This window comes from Asterias rubens, chromosome 16 (genome assembly GCF_902459465.1).
Source record: "Asterias rubens chromosome 16, eAstRub1.3, whole genome shotgun sequence".
Classification (NCBI taxonomy): Eukaryota; Metazoa; Echinodermata; class Asteroidea; order Forcipulatida; family Asteriidae; genus Asterias; species Asterias rubens.
Genome location: NC_047077.1, coordinates 1,458,713 through 1,479,020, shown reverse-complemented (window position 1 = coordinate 1,479,020; position 20,308 = coordinate 1,458,713). Strand labels below are relative to the sequence as shown.

At 37.8% G+C, this 20,308-nt stretch overlaps 1 non-coding gene across 1 annotated transcript; it reads left to right on the top strand.

Moving 5' to 3' along the window:
* Window positions 1-9,843: 9,843 nt before the first annotated feature.
* Window positions 9,844-9,915, top strand: Trnas-gga. Its single transcript has one exon. It is a non-coding gene; the product is annotated as a tRNA-Ser (tRNA).
* The last annotated feature ends 10,393 nt before the right edge of the window (window positions 9,916-20,308 follow it).

Genomic DNA, 20,308 nt, shown 5'->3' with positions numbered 1-20,308 from the left:
TCTAGAGTAGATCTTAACTGCTAGGCCAATGAGCTCACCCAGTGACAAGGATCAAGTTTAAATCATATTGAAATACTGAGGCAGTTGAGATGGTAGTCCACCTTCCTCATTCTAGAGTAGATCTTAACTGCTAGGCCAATGAGCTCACCCAGTGACAAGGAGCAAGTTTGAATCATATTGAAATACTGAGGCATTTGATATGGTAGTCCACCTTCCTCATTCTAGAGTAGATCTTAGCTGCTAGGCCAATGAGCTCACCCAGTGACAAGGAGCAAGTTTGAATCATATTGAAATACTGAGGCAGTTGGGATGGTGGTCCACCTTCCTCATTCTAGAGTAGATCTTAACGACTACATGTAGACTAATGAGCTCACCCAGTGACAAGGAGCGATTAAACAAAGCAGTGATTTGTATTATAATATTTATTTCAATGTTTACTCTTGTTTGTTATAACTTTGAATGATAGCATACAAATTAAGAATTACTTTAAATATGGAAAAGCAAAAAAAGGAAACCAACTAATGACTAGTTCTTGTTACTTGAATCAAAGATTGTGTGCCATGTACATATTCAGAAGAAAAAAGTTGTTGAAGAAAATCATATACCAACTTAATAATAGAAGACTGCATGAAATGCGGTGCAGTCCAAACAACTATTAAAGAGAAGCAACAGAGATTCTCTAGCTTAGGCAAAAAATCTTGATCCAAAACTAATTTTAGAGAACACCAGGGTGATGAAATGAAAGGTGGAATAAATCATAGATAAACAAACAAACAAACTGCAATAACATGCAGTTTGGTTAAGGCTGCTGTGACTGACAACAGTAACAAGAGTCACATGCATGGGATGACTTTCTCCAGGGTTGCACTCAACACCTATTCTAATGTGGCTTATAGGTTGACACCATCACTCTACTTTGCTGCTTTGCTGATTCTAGAATCCTGAACCTGATACACCTTGCAGCTTATACAGCGTAGCCTATGCCAAATGACCGGATTGGTATTTTTAAACAAATTCTTCATTCCTCAAAGTCATTACTGATTGCCTCTGACTAAATTGTAATCAACTTACTTGAGTTATGGCAGAAGAAGATGGCTAGAAACACAGCATCCAATCTGTTAGATGAGTAGGATATTCAAGCAATGATCCGTTGGACTATTACACAGTGACACTCCCTACCTGGTACTGGTATAAGTCTGACTGTGAACATTGCAAATGTGGAAATACCAAATTCTATATTTAAGTCTTTGTGTTGTGTGAATGAAGTGTAGTATGCATGGATAACTTTGAGTCAGCTTTTCAGATTCAAACTAGGCAGGATATTCTTATGATCAATATCAATATTGTACTGTTGTGTTGAGGTCACTAAGGTCTTACATGTATTTACACTGGCTGGTTCTATGCTTATGAAATGAGTGGATGTGTGGGGCTTGGGTTTGTTATTGTAGGATCACCTCATTGGCTGTACATTGCGCATTGTGTGTAGGTTCTGTGCAGTGCCAACTTGTGTTATGCCAGGTGCATTGTGCACAGTTTCTTTCACACAATCAGGCAAACCCAGTAAGACTGGTCCCAACTATAGTTGGGTTGATTCTAGAGTTGGGACGGGACCAACTTGTGTTATGCCAGGTGCACTGTGCACAGTTTCTTTCACACAATCAGGCAAACCCAGTAAGACTGGTCCCAACTATAGTTGGGTTGATTCTAGAGTTGGGACGGGACCAACTTGTGTTATGCCAGGTGCACTGTGCACAGTTTCTTTCACACAATCAGGCAAACCCAGTAAGACTGGTCCCAACTATAGTTGGGTTGATTCTAGAGTTGGGACGGGACCAATGTATAATAGATTTTAAATTGCATCGGGGATAAAGAACAATAGTTTTGGTTTTTACCCATACACCGATGTGTGTTAGCACTGTATACTCAGTACTTCCCCGAGTCCTGTGAACATAATCACAGGCATGATACTCGCATGGGATTCGAGCCCACGACCACTGTAATTCTAGAGCAGTGTCTTACCAACTAGACTACCGAGATTGCCCGGTAGCTGGAGGCAGTTCGAACCCTATGTTTTGGCAGCAGGTACCGCAACGATATAATAGATATTAATTTGTTTTTACCCATACACCCATGTGTGTTAGCATTGTATACTCAGTACTTTCTCGAGTCCTGTGAAAAAATATCACAGGCATGTTACTCGGGTGGGATTTGTACCCACGACCCTTGCAATTTTAGATAGATGTTACATTGCGACCAATGTACTTTGTTTTTACTACCAATACTACTATATATTGTGCGCCTGGAGCATCAACTCAATGTTGCCTGTTGGTTATTAAACCTTGTACCTAATGCAAAACTAAGTCTAATTTCACTAAGTGCATATGTTGTCTAGACAAAATTAATGGACAAACAAGGAAGGTGTTTGGGACACATCAAGTTTGAATCATAACAAATATGTATTATATCATTGCGGTACCAGCTGCCAATGCATAGGACTCGACCTGCCTCTAGCTACCGGGTAATCTCATTAGTTTAGTTGGTAAGACACTGCTCTAGAATTGCAAGAGTTGCAGGTTTGAATTCCAACCAGATGCCTGTGATATTTGTTCACAGAACTAGGGAAAGTACTGAGTATACAGTGCTGACAACCATCGGTGTATGGGTAAAAAAATAAAAATTGATATTCTTCATCCCGATGCAAATTTAATGTTATGAGCTTGAATCATATTGAAATGCGATTGAGATGGGCTAGTACATTTTCCTTATTCTAGAGTAGATCTGAACTACTAGGCCAATGAGCTCACCCAGTGACAAGGAGCAAGTTTGAATCATATTAAAATGCTAAGGCAATTGAGATGGGCTAGTCCATTTTCCTCATTCTGGAGTACATGTAGATCTTAACTGCAAGACTAGTGAGCTCACCCAGTGACAATGAGCAAGTTTGAATCATATTGAAATACTGAGGCAGTTGAGTGGTACACCATTTTCCTCATTCTAGATTACATCTTTTTGGTTTGACCCTCTCATTGATGCACTGTATACTCACTGCTTTCAGAGTCATGTGGGGAGAAAATTATTAACCTCAGACAGAAGATGGTTCTCAAGAATGAGATTCTGAACATGGTGTAAGGATCATCATTGGTTGGAATTCTACTGGATTTCACTTTCACCTCATCTTACTCTTTCTCATCTTTGTTCTTTACAGAAGGAGAACTCAAGTCTAGTTCAGTGTCTTGAGGATGAGGAGTGTGTGGGAGTCTAAAGCTGAAGCAGATGATGTCACTGCTGGAGCATGAACTAGACCAAAGAAATCAGGTATGAGATGAGAGGAACCATGTGGTGTGTCTTAATTAGAGTCAAGAAATAGAAGTGCAGACAAATCCAATGCCAACGGACATTTTGTTCATTCTAGAGTAGATCTTAGCTGCTAGGTCAATGAGCTCACCCATTAACAAGAAGCAAGTTTGAATCATATTTGTTAAGTTTGGATAATGATAACTATTTTTGTAACAAAAAGGTGGCATTTGGTTTATCTTTGTGATGCATACACTCTGTGGAATTTGCTTTGTTCTACATATATTTAAACCTTTTTTTTATTCTTGAACATTGTAAAAGTTACTGTTGACATTTGAAAGTCCTTGTAGTTTTTCAATGCAATACATTATGTGGACCTCTTTTGTTCCTTACTGTTCAAGCTTGTATCACAACCTGACTCTGTCTTGGTTTTTATTCTTGTTGTCAAACATTATTGCACCAACTCATCATTTTAGTCTACTAGTCTAACCTCATTCCCAACTTCTTGACCCCCAACAGTTAATGTCAATGCACCATACCTTCAGAGAGAAGAAGGATGTGAACTATTGGACTGATGATGAAGTGCAAGAAGATGTGGCGATGAGGAGACAAAACTGCATCACAAAATTGATGAGGTAAATACATCCACAATCAATGCTCATTTTTGTGGAAAACAAAGTTTATTTCTGTAGACAAGAATTCACAATAACTATGGATGTATTGCATCAGTGGGACAAGGTCATATAATGAGGTAGGAACTTGTGTTAGTTGCAATGTCATACTTATATAGTAAAGGTTTGTGGTAACACCATGTAATGATAATCTCTAAATTATCGTTGGGGTGGTTCTGAAAAGAACCGTTGGTTTGAACTCAACATTTTGATCAGTATGCTCATTTAGAGATTATCATTACATGGTGTTACTGCAAACCTTTACTATGTCATGTTTCCACCTTGAAAAGTTTCAAATCCTAATTAATGTCATACTTGTTTTCTTATCACAACATGAGTACATTCACAAAACTGTCAAATCAACTTACAAAAAAGTATCAACCTTATTGAAGATACAAATAAAGTATTTGTAAAGTTTTCAAATATTACATTTTCTTTTATATCAATAATGCTTCCCTATGTTCACAGGTTGACAGACAAACTGATATTATCAAGAATGAGATAAATCACCACACTAAGTATGGTCGTCAGGGAACCAAGCAGGCTGTAGACTGTGGTGCCTGGGATACATCATTGGTTGCAACTCCGACCAGAAGTCCAACGAGATAGCTGAGATTATTGCTGCAGTTTAAGTGAGTGGAGAGCACCAGGGTTTGAGTCTCTGACTGGAATCTGGATGAAGCTGTTCATGCATCAACCAATAACTGAGTTTGTGCTGCTGGAATTGGATTAGCAATGAAGGCGTACCATGGACCCCCAAAGTACTCCACAGCCATTGCTGTAGCTGAGAAGGCAACTGTAGCAACATGTAGTGGTCTTGCAGCAGGTATTGCTGCAGTTGCTGGTGTAGATGGCATGGCTGCTCAGAATGCCAATAAAACAACACACGGTGAGGACACTAAAGATGACAACCATGAAGCCTACATGGTAGGGATTTACCTTTATACACTCATGTGTGTTAGCACTGTACACTCAGTACTTTACAGGGTTCTATGGAAAAAAAGCATATTACTTGGGTGGGATTGGAACCCACAACCTGTGCAATTCTAGAGCAGTGTCTTACCAACTAGACCACCAAGATAGCCCGGTAGCTAATATGCTGAGTAAAAAACCTGTGATTTTTTTTCATAGATCCTATGTAAGCACTGAACATACAGTGCTGCTAACACACATCGGTTCATTAGGGTAAAAAAAGTAAAAGTTAAATAATATTCTTTATCCTCGAAGCAAATTTCCATCTATGGTACAGTATAATGTAAAAAGACATCAAATAAACCAATAACTAATGTTGTACCATCCCATTATGACATTTTTTTTTTAATACTAGAGGATTGGAATGAATGTACTCTTCCAATAACTAATGATGTTCCATCACTTTAAGATATGTTTCTTGAGAACTAGATTATTGGATGAATGTACTCTTCCAATAACAAATGTGTACAACCCCTTCAAGATATGTTTCTTGAAAACTAGAGGATTGGAATGAATGTACTCTTCCAATAGCTAATGATGTACAACACCTTTAAGATATGTTTCTTGAATACTAGAAGATTGGAATGAATGTACTCTTCCAATTACCAATGATGTACAACCCCTTTAAGATATGTTTCTTGAAACTAGAGGATTGGAATCTTTCCATAACCAAAGATATACAACCCCTTTAAGATATGTTTCTTGAATTGTAGAGGATTGGAATGAATGTGCTCTTCTAATAACCAATGGTGTACCATCCCTTTAGGATATGTTTCTTGAAAACTAGAGGATTGGAATCTTTCCATAACCAAAGATATACAACCCCTTTAAGATATGTTTCTTGAATTGTAGAGGATTGGAATGAATGTACTCTTCCAATAACTAATGGTGTACCATCCCTTTAAGATATGTTTCTTGAATACTAGAGGAATGGAATTAATGTGCTCTTCCAATAACCAAATGTTTCATGAAATCTAGAAGATTTGACTACCCCCCCCCCCCCCATTTAACAACCTTGTACATATTCGGTCTTAGATTTACGCTAATATTTATGTGTTCTCGGAAAAGCCTGTTTAAATTATCAATGAACAATTGGAGGGTATAAAGTAATTAAGTGTTGATTTGTTTACAAACTAGGTACCAAATGTTTGTGTAGCTGTTCTTAGAATGACCCTTTTTTAGCCTGACTGTTTTCCGACTTTTATCTCTGGCTTGTTCCGAATATAAAGAATATAGATCTTGACCCACTTTCATAAAGCCTGTCAGCATGACCTTGCCAAGCACAAAAAAAGCTTGTTTAGTAGAAATGGGTTACCAGCTAAAATTCTGTAAAGTTTCGTTGCTGTAACTGGTGGCCAACTCATGTTTTAAGCAGTATTTTCAGCTTAACAGCTTTATAAATTGAAAGGGTTGTCAGGGCTGTGGTTTGGGAATGGTTCTTGATTAAGCAATACTTACCATAAGTTTCATATTATACAACAAAGGACACAACACTGGTGTTAATCACTTGTGTTCATGTTACATTCAGGGCCAACTTTCATAGAGCTGTTAAGCAGAACTGCCTAAACAAATATCTTTGCTAAGTAAAAAGATGGGTCGGCCACAAGTCAGTGTAAACCTAACGTTATTTTGGCTGGTAACCAGTTTCTGTTAAGCAACACTTTTCTGTGCTGTACTACTGTGCTTACAGGCTTATTTTGCATCAATTCTACTACCGTTTTAATGTTGATGTTATCATCATGCTACCGCTATCTTTGGGGTAAAAGTTAAATCAATAAGCAATTCATCATGACGCAACCATTTTATTTGTCTTTAATTCAAACCAGAGTAACCAAAAACAAGGCAAACAAGACTTAATGAAATCAGCATAAGAACTGTCATTGTCACTGTGGGCGTCGGGGACCCGACTGTTGCAGCAAAGTCAATAATGTCATAAACATTCTCAGGTTGGTTTTAGTTTTAACGAAAAATGTTCATTCATTCATCAGTTTTCTTTTACTTAACCCTGTTCGGTTTCTTTACAAACTTTATCGAAGTAGTAAGAAATTGTTGCTGAGCCGAATTGATTGAATTAAAATAAATAAGTATTACATAAAGTTGTTTTTTGTTCTTCCGTTTTTTTGTTGATCTTTACTGTTGATTTTATTGTAGTTACAATTTTAGTGATCTTTGTTGTTATTGCTACTCTATTGTTTGGCTGTTGAGTTATTGTTGTGTTTTGACTGGTTCTGGTTTTGACGTTTCATTCTCGGTTTTGTTTCGGTCATTGAGAAGGGGTGGAGACGCCGTCTGGGGGGAAAAAAACGAAAGAAAAAAAATCGTTGAGCACAGAGGAAGCCACAAGTTTCAGTTAAATTTTAAAAACCGGTGAATATTTCGATTGTTCCAAGAGCACTTAATATTAATCATCACTACAACTTGACTACAGATTTAACTGTACGTTATTGGTGACTTGTTAACACAACTTAGTCAGCCTTCTTTGTTTTGTTTTTATTTAAACAAGGACTAAGTCAAATCTGGAAAAATCACTTTTAATACTACTACGATTTGATGTATACACTGTATGCTATTTAAATGAAACTTGCTATTCATCAACTAGAGAAATGGGTTTAAAAAGTCTTCAAATTAAACTATTACTACACGTCTATAGCCTGGCCCCTTCTTAGTCATTTAGACCCTTTCCCATCACACATGCGTAGGGAACCAGACCCAGCTTTCTATGGCCATTGTAAACACAACGTGCCTGCATCCTGTCTGTTAATTTTCGTACAGAATGCAAGGTTTTCTGAGCTGACGAAGTGTTAAACTGGGAGGAGGAGAAATAAGAACGTAACTTGCTTCAAACCAGATGTTTATATCTCAGTGTGAGTCAAGGAAGGTCCATGGAAGAGAGCAAATGGAATACATCAGGTATGTGAATCAAATTCAATTTGTAGACATGTGCGCGCGCTCAATTAACAACAACATAAAAGGGCGCCCTCTGTTATTACTTTTGTAGGTCCTTTCTGGAACCAAGGCTTGGGTTCCAACTCTAGCCCTCTTATTTAATGGAAACCTGTACCAAATGTGCACGTTTTCAAACTTGCCGAGTAAGCCAAGCTTTTGAAAATGTCCTTAGAGTGTTTATCTATAGTGTGCATCTTAGTAGTGCTAAAAACAACAAGTCCATAACGCCAGATGCTGGTCTTGTTTAGAGTGAAGCAGTTTTGTCCTTGAGACAGTTTCCTTGCTTAGCATGCTAAGGAACAGGAGGTAACTTTTTAGTTTACTGGTGGTCATTGACGTAACCATACATTTTCAATTGGTAGGGCAGGTTGGGGGGGGGGGCAAGCGGGGGCAAAGACATAACTCGCGGGTTGGGGCCTTGATGTATTGGACCATTAATTTTGAGGTGTTTTTGATCTCTTTTGGGGTGGGTGCACGGGGCCAGGGTTCTGCTGCCCCCCTCACCTCCATTGCGCCGCGGGTGCTGGTTGTTTTTTGGTAATGTTTGAAACTTGCCTCAGAAGACATAAGGTTAGAGAACAAATCCTAAAGCAAACATTTAAATGCATTTTCGTGTAGACATAAGTGCACGGACAGACCTATTTGCTATATAAAACAACATTTTAATTGCAAGAAATAAAACCTTGTAAAAACTCAATATCCGGAAAAACGTTACTTCCAAAATACATATTTTACTACAATTTAAATTACTCAACTTTAAACTCTTTTAAAAACTCTAGTCCATGAAGGAGCTTTTCTTCTCCAGTGTGGCTTTGTTTTTTTGGTAAATAGATTGATTTTTTTTAAGTAAAAAAAAAATACTGTAACATCAAAAGGAAATTATTCTTTTTCGGCGAGGCCGGCATTCGAACTCGGACATGTCGTCTGAAGTGTGATAATCACTGCACCTTAACTCACTGAGCTAGTGTGGTAGTGCTTTTATTAGAGTATTATTTAAGTCTCTTATGGTCTGTTGTTCACGTCCCAGTGATCAAACCACCGTCCCACAATGCACCTGGATTTATTTGCCTTTATCAGATTAAAAACCGGCTCTGGCAAGCACCAACGTGCTAGGGCGATTCGTTAGGCGCTGGTACTGTCTCTGAATTCTGAATCGGTATGAGCCACCGGTTCCGAGTTCGATCCCGGCCCCTCGCAATAATACGAAACAAGGCATTAATTACTGGGAAAGACACCAGTATGGTTTGGGAGCCGCTTTGTTTACCCTGAGCGAGGGGGGCAAGGACTGCTAGGGTTGAGAGATAGGGAAGGATATACTGTGAAGTCGGTTGTCATACCAGAAGGGTGCTATATGGAAGCCGGTAAGGGGCCTCTGTTAGTGGTTTATGTGTTGCGCGGACCATAAATTGCAATGGGGGAATAACCCGAATCGCGGCTCCTGAATACCTGACAAATCGCAGAGTAACTTTTTGTTTTTTATTTTGATAATATTTGTTTTATTCCATGTTGTATGTTTTATTTAATTAATCAGAAAGATCGACGGCAAAGAGAGGCACAGTCCCAAACATACATCAATTGACGGGGAAGATATAAAAACAAATTAAATAATAATTATCTCGTCGCGACAATTTATTTTTAATATTTGTTTGGGTATGTTTGGTGTAAAACATTTTGTTTTTTTAATTAGGCGTTTACCACCTCAAGCAGTTATCCAACAAATAGATGTTTTAAGACCTTTGTAATCCTTTGTTGTTTTTGGACTGTTTTAAAGTTTTAATCATATAGTATAAAACAGAACTCGGGTAAGTACTGAGTATACAGTGCTAACACACATCGATATATATGGGTAAAAACCAAAATTAATATTCTTTATCCCCTATGCAAACTTAACATATATTAAATTGTTTGCAGTACCCGCTGCTAAAACATTGGATTCGAAATGCCTCTAGCTACCGGGCAATGTCGGTGGTCTAGTTGGTAAGACACTGCTCTGGAAATGCAAAGGTCGTGGGTTCGAATCCCACCCGAGTAATATGCATTTTTTTTTTTTTTTTTCTTAACAGAATTTGGGTAAGTACTGAGTATACAGTGCTTACACACATCGGTGTATATGGGTACAAACCAAAAATAGTTAATATTTGTTATCCCCGATGCAAATTTAACTTCTTTTATATTATATTATAGGGTTGTACAACTGTGAGCACTTTGTTGCATCATATTTTTTTCTATTGAGATATTCTCGAAACTCTGGTGCAAATAATGTCCACTCAGGAAGAATAATCCTATTAGGAATACACAATCTGAGAAGCGTTTTTAACTCGTAGGGAGAAAAAGTAATAATATGTTTCCATAATTGCAGTACTTTGAAGTGAAATTCCTCTCAAAATGCATTACTTACTATCTAAATCTGCTTTACTTCTCTTTATACCACGTAAGTTTTCATGCAAGCATTTTATTAGCATAATACTTACATCATGTTTAAATACTTTCCACACAGGTAGTAACTAAAAAGGAGAACAGTTCTTTTCAGAACTTTTTCCCGAAAAATCCGATAAATCTTCTCTGCGGTAGTATAATAATAGCAAGGCAGTTCTCTAAAAGAACAAACTCCATCTGGTGTGTAGACACACACATGATGTTACAGCAAACCAAATTGATATCTCATCACCATGCAATGCCTCAAATCATATATTTTATTTGTTCATTATTATATTTCCAACAAATTTACTCATCAAGGAATATTTATTTTAGCATTTCCGTAATGAGCAGAAACTACTTGACTACTCGGACCTCCAAATTCCTAACAACGTTACCAACCTACCCCCCTCTTTTTGGTCGCGAGTTTTAATGAGCTAAAAATGTTGTCCCAAACAAATGTCAAAACCTTCTCATCAGTATAATTTACATGGGGAATCTGGCATCCTAGACTGTAGCCGGCAAAAACTTAAACCAAGGGGTTGACAACACAACAACATGTAAGGACTGAATCTGTCTATGTCCCCGCTAGATACCCTGTATAACGTAGTAAAAATGAGACCGTTAAGTTGGCATAGTGCCCTCAATTTGCTCTGTTTTCCTCAATTTATGTATTGTTCTTCTCGGTCGTAGGGAGTCTGCTAATCCCTATATTTACACCCTCGGGGTAGCTGTCAGCTACGAGTCGGACAACTTCGCGATCTCCCTTATCACAGCCCGACTTCACGCCGTACACAGCGCAAAAACCACGGCGCTCGGGCTCGCTCAAACCTCAGTAATTTACGTAGTCTCTAACCATACTCTCAAAAAGAAACCTGTTTTGTAGTAGAATACTGGAAATATCAAACAGCAAATGTGATTTAAAGCATTGTCATACACAAATAAAAAAAAACTACTTGACTAAGACCACCAAAATCCAAACTATGTACCCCCCCCCCCCCCTCTTTTACGGGCTAAAACGCTGTCCCAAACAATGTTGTCAAAACCTTCTCATCAGTATAATGCTTATTTTAGCACTTTTATTACATGGGAATCTTTCATCCTAGACTGTTGCCGGTAAAAACTTAAACCAAGGGGTTGACAACACTACAACATGTAAGGACTGAATCTGTCTATGTCCCAGCTAGATGCCCTGTATAACGTAGTAAAAATGAGACCGTTAAGTTGGCATAGCGCCCTCAATTTGCTCTGTTTTCCTCGATTAATTCATTGTTCTTTTCAGTCGTAGAGAGTCATAGAGTTGTAAGAGTCCTACAATGACCAATGTGATGTTGAATTGAAATTCTCTAATTCTATGTTGTTTAATTATTCACAGTTTATATTCTGCACTGTTGCCAGTCCAAACAAGCTTCACATAAATAATTGCCAGTAAATTAAACAAAGTTTATCTTGGAGAAGATGCTATTAGGCAAACCAATGAGTTTTGCACACGGTTACGTGTAACGACGGGCCGAGCGCAAAAAAAACCATTTACTTAGTCTCGTTATACAAAAAATTAGAACTATATTTCTGGAAAGGAAGAATATTCCGGAGTTAGCAACATGATACCTTATCGGTGGCTGACGTTGCCAGTAATGGGTAAACACAGATTGACCAATGTTCACTCGATGTGATGTGTTTGTGCACGGAAAGTAGCCTATGGTTTTACATTGCCCTCATTGTAATGATTTTGCTGCCAATGCTTTTAAGATAAATCTCCGAAGAAGCTGCAAATCCCTATATTTACACCCTCGGGGTAGCTGTCAGCTACGAGTCGGACAACTTCGCTATCTCCCTTATCACAGCCCGACTTCACGCCGTACACAGCGCAAAAACCACGGCGCTCGGGCTCGCTCAAACCTCAGTAATTTACGTAGTCTCTAACCATACTCTCAAAAAGAAACCTGTTTTGTAGTAGAATACTGGAAATATCAAACAGCAAATGTGATTTACAGCATTGTCATACACAAATAAAAAAAAACTACTTGTCTAAGACCACCAAAATCCAAACTATGTACCCCCCCCCCCCCCCTCTTTACGGGCTAAAACGCTGTCCCAAACAATGTTGTCAAAACCTTCTCATCAGTATAATGCTTATTTTAGCACTTTTATTACATGGGAATCTTTCATCCTAGACTGTTGCCGGTAAAAACTTAAACCAAGGGGTTGACAACACTACAACATGTAAGGACTGAATCTGTCTATGTCCCAGCTAGATGCCCTGTATAACGTAGTAAAAATGAGACCGTTAAGTTGGCATAGCGCCCTCAATTTGCTCTGTTTTCCTCGATTAATTCATTGTTCTTTTCAGTCGTAGAGAGTCATAGAGTTGTAAGAGTCCTACAATGACCAATGTGATGTTGAATTGAAATTCTCTAATTCTATGTTGTTTAATTATTCACAGTTTATATTCTGCACTGTTGCCAGTCCAAACAAGCTTCACATAAATAATTGCCAGTAAATTAAACAAAGTTTATCTTGGAGAAGATGCTATTAGGCAAACCAATGAGTTTTGCACACGGTTACGTGTAACGACGGGCCGAGCGCAAACAAACCATTTACTTAGTCTCGTTATACACAAAATTAGAACTATATTTCTGGAAAGGAAGAATATTCCGGAGTTAGCAACATGATACCTTATCGGTGGCTGACGTTGCCAGTAATGGGTAAACACAGATTGACCAATGTTCACTCGATGTCATGTGTTTGTGCACGGAAAGTAGCCTATGGTTTTACATTGCCCTCATTGTAATGATTTTGCTGCCAATACTTTTAAGATAAATCTCCGAAGAAGCTGCAAATCCCTATATTTACACCCTCGGGGTAGCTGTCAGCTACGAGTCGGACAACTTCGCGATCTCCCTTATCACAGCCCGACTTCACGCCGTACACAGCGCAAAAACCACGGCGCTCGGGCTCGCTCAAACCTCAGTAATTTACGTAGTCTCTAACCATACTCTCAAAAAGAAACCTGTTTTGTAGTAGAATACTGGAAATATCAAACAGCAAATGTGATTTAAAGCATTGTCATACACAAATAAAAAAAAACTACTTGACTAAGACCACCAAAATCCAAACTATGTACCCCCCCCCCCTCTTTTACGGGCTAAAACGCTGTCCCAAACAATGTTGTCAAAACCTTCTCATCAGTATAATGCTTATTTTAGCACTTTTATTACATGGGAATCTTTCATCCTAGACTGTTGCCGGCAAAAACTTAAACCAAGGGGTTGACAACACTACAACATGTAAGGACTGAATCTGTCTATGTCCCAGCTAGATGCCCTGTATAACGTAGTAAAAATGAGACCGTTAAGTTAGCATAGCGCCCTCAATTTGCTCTGTTTTCCTCGATTAATTCATTGTTCTTTTCAGTCGTAGAGAGTCATAGAGTTGTAAGAGTCCTACAATGACCAATGTGATGTTGAATTGAAATTCTCTAATTCTATGTTGTTTAATTATTCACAGTTTATATTCTGCACTGTTGCCAGTCCAAACAAGCTTCACACAAATAATTGCCAGTAAATTAAACAAAGTTTATCTTGGAGAAGATGCTATTAGGCAAACCAATGAGCTTTGCACACGGTTACGTGCAACGACGGGCCGAGCACAAAACAAACCATTTACTTAGTCTCGTTATACACAAAATTAGAACTATATTTCTGGAAAGGAAGAATATTCCGTAGTTAGCAACATGATACCTTATCGGTGGCTGACGTTGCCAGTAATGGATAAATCTCCGAAGAAGCTGCAAATCCCTATATTTACACCCTCAAATTAGTTGTTAGAAGGGGTAGCTGTCAGCTACGAGTCGGACAACTTCGCGATCTCTCCCTTATCACAGCCCGACTTCAAGCCGTACACAGCGCAAAAACCACGGCGTTCGGGCGCGCTCAAACCTCAGTAATTTACGTAGTCTAACCATACTCTAAAAAAGAAACCTGTTTTGTATATCAAACAGCAAATGTGATTTAAATCATTTTCACACAAAAACAAAGAAAAACTACATGACTATGACCACCAAAATCCAAACTACGTACACCCCCCCCCCCCCCTCTTTTACGGGCTAAAACGCTGTCCCAAACAATGTTGTCATAACCTTCTCATCAGTATAATGCTTATTTATTTTAGCACTTTTATTACATGGGGAATCTTGCACCCTAAACTGTAGCCGGCAAAAACTTAAGCCAAGGGGTTGACAACACAACAACATGTAAGGACTGAACCTGTCTATGTTCCCGCTAGATCCCTGTATAACGTAGTAAAAATGAGACCGTTAAGTTGGCATAGCGCCCTCACTTTGCTCTGTTTTCCTCGATATATTCATTGTTCTTTTAAGTCGTAGGGAGTTATAGAGTTGTGTGAGTCCTATAAAGACCAATTTGATGTTGATTTGAAATCATAAATTAACAAATTTACGGTTTTTATTGTGTAGCCTACTGTTGCCAGTCCAAACAAGCTTTAATTTGTTATTTTTTAGGAATTTTAACCAAGTTGACCTTGTACATGATGAAATAGGTAGCGCTGTGTAGCCTTGGCCAAGGCTCTGTACGCAAGCACCGGCCTGCTCTGAATTCACGAACTGCATAGATACTTTACTGCACGGTACATAACATTACTTGATACCGTGGGGTCGAAGCATGGCTTTTCGAGGTTTTTGAACCGCGTACAACCAACAACTCTAGGGGTGCATAGCTCCGCAGTTAGCGGAATCGTGAAATTAGACCATGTATTTTATATCCATCGCTAAGCTTGCTCCACGAATTAACAACCCTGGCTTACAATCTAAAATGTATCATTTCGTTCTTATAATTTTTAAACTTTCAAAAAGACCGGATTGAGATACGTATCATCTTGAAGCGACTAAGTTTCCAATCAGGCACACCGACCTTCCAGGCCCCTTGCTCACGGTCAAGGAAATACTGTCGCTTTTTGAGATTCTCGGGACAAAAAATCTAAGATGTCTCGACTAGATAGTCGTACTTTTTTTGGACTGTTAAACTGACATAGCTCCCTCACCGGGTTAAGTCATGACCCATTGTTCTTGTCGGGGCTTTTTGTTCAAGAAGTTGATGGAGTCCCATGAGGTCCAATGTGATTTTGACTTTAAATTAAATCTCATTCCAAGGGAAATCCTTAGCTTGGCATTCATTGTTTTTTCTCTCAGCCTCGATATGAAGGTGCTAAGACAGAGTGCAAAGATTGTTGTTTATCAGAAGTAAACGAAGAAGTGGGAAATTTTCTGTAATGTGAAATGGAATATACGCCGACTGTATACGTGTGTGTACTTCTGAAGAATTTAACTTGTATTTGAAAAACTTATTGTTCACGCCTTAGGGAAAACAAAACAAAATAAAGTTTCCAATAATTTTGCTCATCAGCAAATTAATACTGGGCGACCTTCCATACTCTTATTCGTTTTACCAAGATGTAAACTCATGTGGTAGGCCAACTACTTTGATGTTCTTCTGTAATGTGATGTTCCCTGGATAAACCTTTATTGGTTTTCCCTCTGACTAGGTTACAATACAACAAATATTCTAACTAGATCACTCATTTACAGAGTGTAAAACAATTCAAATTTAAGGTTAAATTTGGCGAACTTACTGCTAGTAAGTATTACTTCAAAAACATAGCAATCGGATAGTTAGAAACTGCTAGTGCCACAATTTTCTCTACTCTGAAACCAATTGTAATCAAACCGAGGCAGAAAGGGAAATTGGTCTGGTCCCTTAGTTCTAACTTCAAAATCCGTATATGTTATTGTTATTGCAGTCTGGATCACGGGACGACAAAGAAAGATGGAAGGTGCTTCGATTATGGCTCAGTGGAGATTGGTTGCTGTTGATACTTATCATGTGGTAAGTCAAACAAGATTTTTTATTTTACAATATGAAAGCCTAAAATAATTATATATCTAGTCAACTGCTGAATGGTTTGGAAAACAACTGCGTGGCGTGTTTTTTCCTTAGTGACAATCAAGTGCGTTTAGGGACTGTGACAAATATGTAACCGTATGGCTATGTATAGACTTTAGAATCCCACTTTGAATCTTATTATTCTATGCAATGAAAGTTATATAATACTAGAATGGATGTTTCAGTTTGCATTGTTCTGATGTAGCAGTCAGTCTGTACTATTCTGAAATCGTACAGCAAGCTATGGGTTAGCCCGGTATGATTGCGTTCATTGTGAATAGCATCCAGTGCCAATTGTATTTTAACAATGGTCTGTCTGCCAACAGTGCCAGCTCTACATCTGCTGGTACCAGAAAGGGTTCTTTGGCTGGCTCATGTGTTTTGACCCTTAACCTCAAAAGAACAAATAAGTGTATCCCAACTTATATGGTAAGAATAATGCCTGCCCCCCCCCCCCCTTTTCGTTCATAAAAAAAATAAAAAAATAAATAAACAATGCTTAAAAGCTTGAATTACGTTTTACGGTAATTTGTTGTCAAAGTATTTTCCTGGCGTGAAATACATGTATCCAAATCTATATGAGAGGGATTTTGCCTGGCCCTTTTCTTGTTAAGTACTTGACACTTGCATTTGCTTCGAGGGACCGTGTTCACATAGGGACCGTAACAAACTTTGTTGGATATGATTAAAGGTTGTCTGAACTTAGCATTGTACTGGTCTGGTCTGTTATATAACACTACAAAGGTTGGTTTCAGTTGACGTGGTTTTTGAACAATGGTGTGGTTGCCAGTTCCTTATAACTAGTCTTTGCTTCCTATAGATATGTAGATCACTGCCAGTTGTACGAAAAGGCACTTTGGCAGGCTTGGATATAAAAACACAGCAAAAGGAAGAAACCAGTGTCCACTGATAAATTATTGAAAGTTAATTTCATAATAAACATTGAATTGTACTCTCAGGCTTGTTTTTTCCTAATAAATCACTCATAAATTAAAACAGTTCTTAAAAGCTTGAGTTTAATTTTGAAATATATTTTTTGGTCTTGTGTTTTTCTCTCCCATTAAATAAGTGATATCCAAACTTATATGGAAGGAATAATGCCTGCCCCCCCCCTCCTTTTTCGTTCATTAAAAAACATTAGTTTAAAACAATGCTTAACAGTTTGAATTACGTTTCAATAATATATTTCGTTGTCATAGTAATTTCTGCGTTGAAAAAAATATATCCAAACCTATATGAAAGGGATATTGCCTGGCCCTATTCTTAAGTATTTGACACTTTCATTTGCTTCGAGGGACCGTATTCACAAAGGGACCGTACCAAACTTTGTTGGATATGATTAAAGGTTGCCTGAACTTAGCATTGTACTGGTCTGGTCTGTTATATAACACTACAAAGGTTGGTTTCAGTTGGCATGATTTTTGAACAATGGTGTGGTTGCCAGTTCCTTTGTAACTAGTCTTTGCTTCCTATAGATATGTAGATCACTGCCAGTAGTACGAAAAGGCACTTTGGCAGGCTTGGATATAATAACACAGAAAAAGTGTCCACTGATAAAATCTTTGAAAGTTAATTTCATAATAAACATTGAATTGTACTCTCAAGCTTGTTTTTTCCCCTAATATAAATCACTTATAAGTTAAAACAGTTCTTAAAGCTGGAATTTTATTTTGCAATATATTTTTTTGTCTTATTTTTTTTTTCTCCCATGAAATAAGTAATATCCAAACTTATATGGAAGGAATGATGCCTGCCCCCCCCCCCTTTTTCGTTCATTAAAAAAGATGAGTTTAAAACAATTCTTAAAAGCTTGAATAATGTTTCAATATATTTGTTGTCATAGTATTTCCTGGCGTTAAGTAAATGCATCCAAACCTATATGAAAGGGATATGGCCTGGCCCTTTTTGTTCAGTATTTGACACTTGCATTTGCTGCGAGGGACCGTGTTCACATAGGGACCGTACCAAACTTTTTGTGGATATGATTAAAGGTTGCCTGAACTTAGCATTGTACTGGTCTGGTCTGTTATATAACACTACAAAGGTTGGTTTCAGTTGGCGTGGTTTTTGAACAATGGTGTGGTTGCCAGTTCCTTTGTAACTAGTCTTTGCTTCCTATAGATATGTAGATCACTGCCAGTAGTACGAAAAGGCACTTTGGCAGGCTTGGATATAATAACACAGAAAAAGAAGAAACCAGTGTCCACTGATAAATCTTTGAAAGTTAATTTCATAATAAACATTGAATTGTACTCTCAAGCTTGTTTTTTCCTAATAAATCACTTATAAATTAAAACAGTTCTTAAAAGCTTGAATTTAGTTTTGCAATATATTTTTTGGTCTTTTTTTTTGTTCTCCCATGAAATAAGTGATTATCTTAACTTATATGGAAGGAATAATGCCTGCCCCCCCTCCTTTTTAGTTCTTAAAAAAACATTGGTTTAAAACAATGCTTAAAAGCTTGAGTTACGTTTCAATATGTTGTTGTCATAGTAATTTCTGCGTTGATTTGTTTTCATCCAAAACTATATGAAAGGGATATTGCCTGGCCCTATTCTTGTTAAGTATTTGACACTTTTATTTGCCTCGAGGGACCGTGTTCACATAGGGACCGTAACAAACTTTGTTGGATATGATTAAAGGTTGTCCCATGAATAAGTGAAATCCAAACTTATATGGAAGGAATAATGCCTGCCCCCACCCCTTTTCGTTCATAAAAAACATTAGTTGAAAACAATGCTTAAAAGCTTGATATACGTATCAATATATTTTGATATTGGATATGATTTAAGGTTGCCTAAACTTAGCATTGTACTGGTCTGGTCTGTTATAGAACACTATAAAAAAGGGATGCTGAACCCTCAAAACACCATAGTTTGCATAAGGGATTCTTCTATGCATGCGTCTACGTGAAACCATAGCTAGCAGGAACACGTACAGAGATTCAGTCTTGATGGATCTTACATTACAGTTTGACAAGCAGACCGTTGTTAAGCGAAGAATGCTACGATTCGGAATTCTATAGATTCGGAATTCTATAGATTGAACACTGCATAACCATGCCAACTGACACCACCCATTGTGGTATTATATAATTATCATAGCATCGAACTGTGCATGTTAAGGTGACTCAGGGAAATGCTGTTAAGTTTCAGCAACCTTTAATCCTATGATTCCACAAAATGTTTGGTATTGTCCCTATGTGATGGACAGGATCCCCAACAGCAAAATACAAAGTGTAAATCACTGTACAAATCTAGTGTCAGGCCCTGAAATTCGTTCCAATGTCGGTTTCGATAAATCTATTTCAAGAGAGAATACATGTCATAACTATTCAAATATTATATTTATAGCTTTGAAAAACGACTTAAATTTGTATCCATTTGATATAATTTTTTAACACACTTTTCTGTGGGAATAATACGCAATGATATTTTTAAAGCTTTTTTCAAATAATTTTGTTGATGGTTTTCTTCCCCTTTTCTCTATAAACGAAAGTTGGTAAAATGTATCCCTTTTGCAGACCCCCACCGACATAACAAATTCCACATAAATTTTAACCTTGAATGGTCTTCAATGAAATGTTCGTTGATAAAACCTAAATACTTTTATCATAAACAAACTTATGGAAACTTCTTATTGAATCTTTTTAAGAAGTATAAATATGTCAAGCGATTGTTTCTTTAGGATTTCCTGCATTATCCATACCGAGGTTGGAAGGAAGTTTGCCTGACACTACGTTGTCCCTCATTGCTGTGAGGGACCGCGTTAAGGATCGTAACAAGCTTGTGTGGAGGCGTAGAATTAAAGGTTTTCAGAAACTTCGTATGTCACAGGTCCTTTCACGAACCCACGTTCAATGCATGGTACATTTACGTCTACATATTTTATTATATAATAGATATAGACTACAATAAATAGACTACAATAAATGATCGAGTTGCCGCTGTTATGCAGTACTCAATCTACAGAACTCTAAATCTTGACTACAAAGAGCAATCCTGGGTTAGCCTTTGACCTGACGTGCCTTGGTTCATTGTTAATAACATCAAA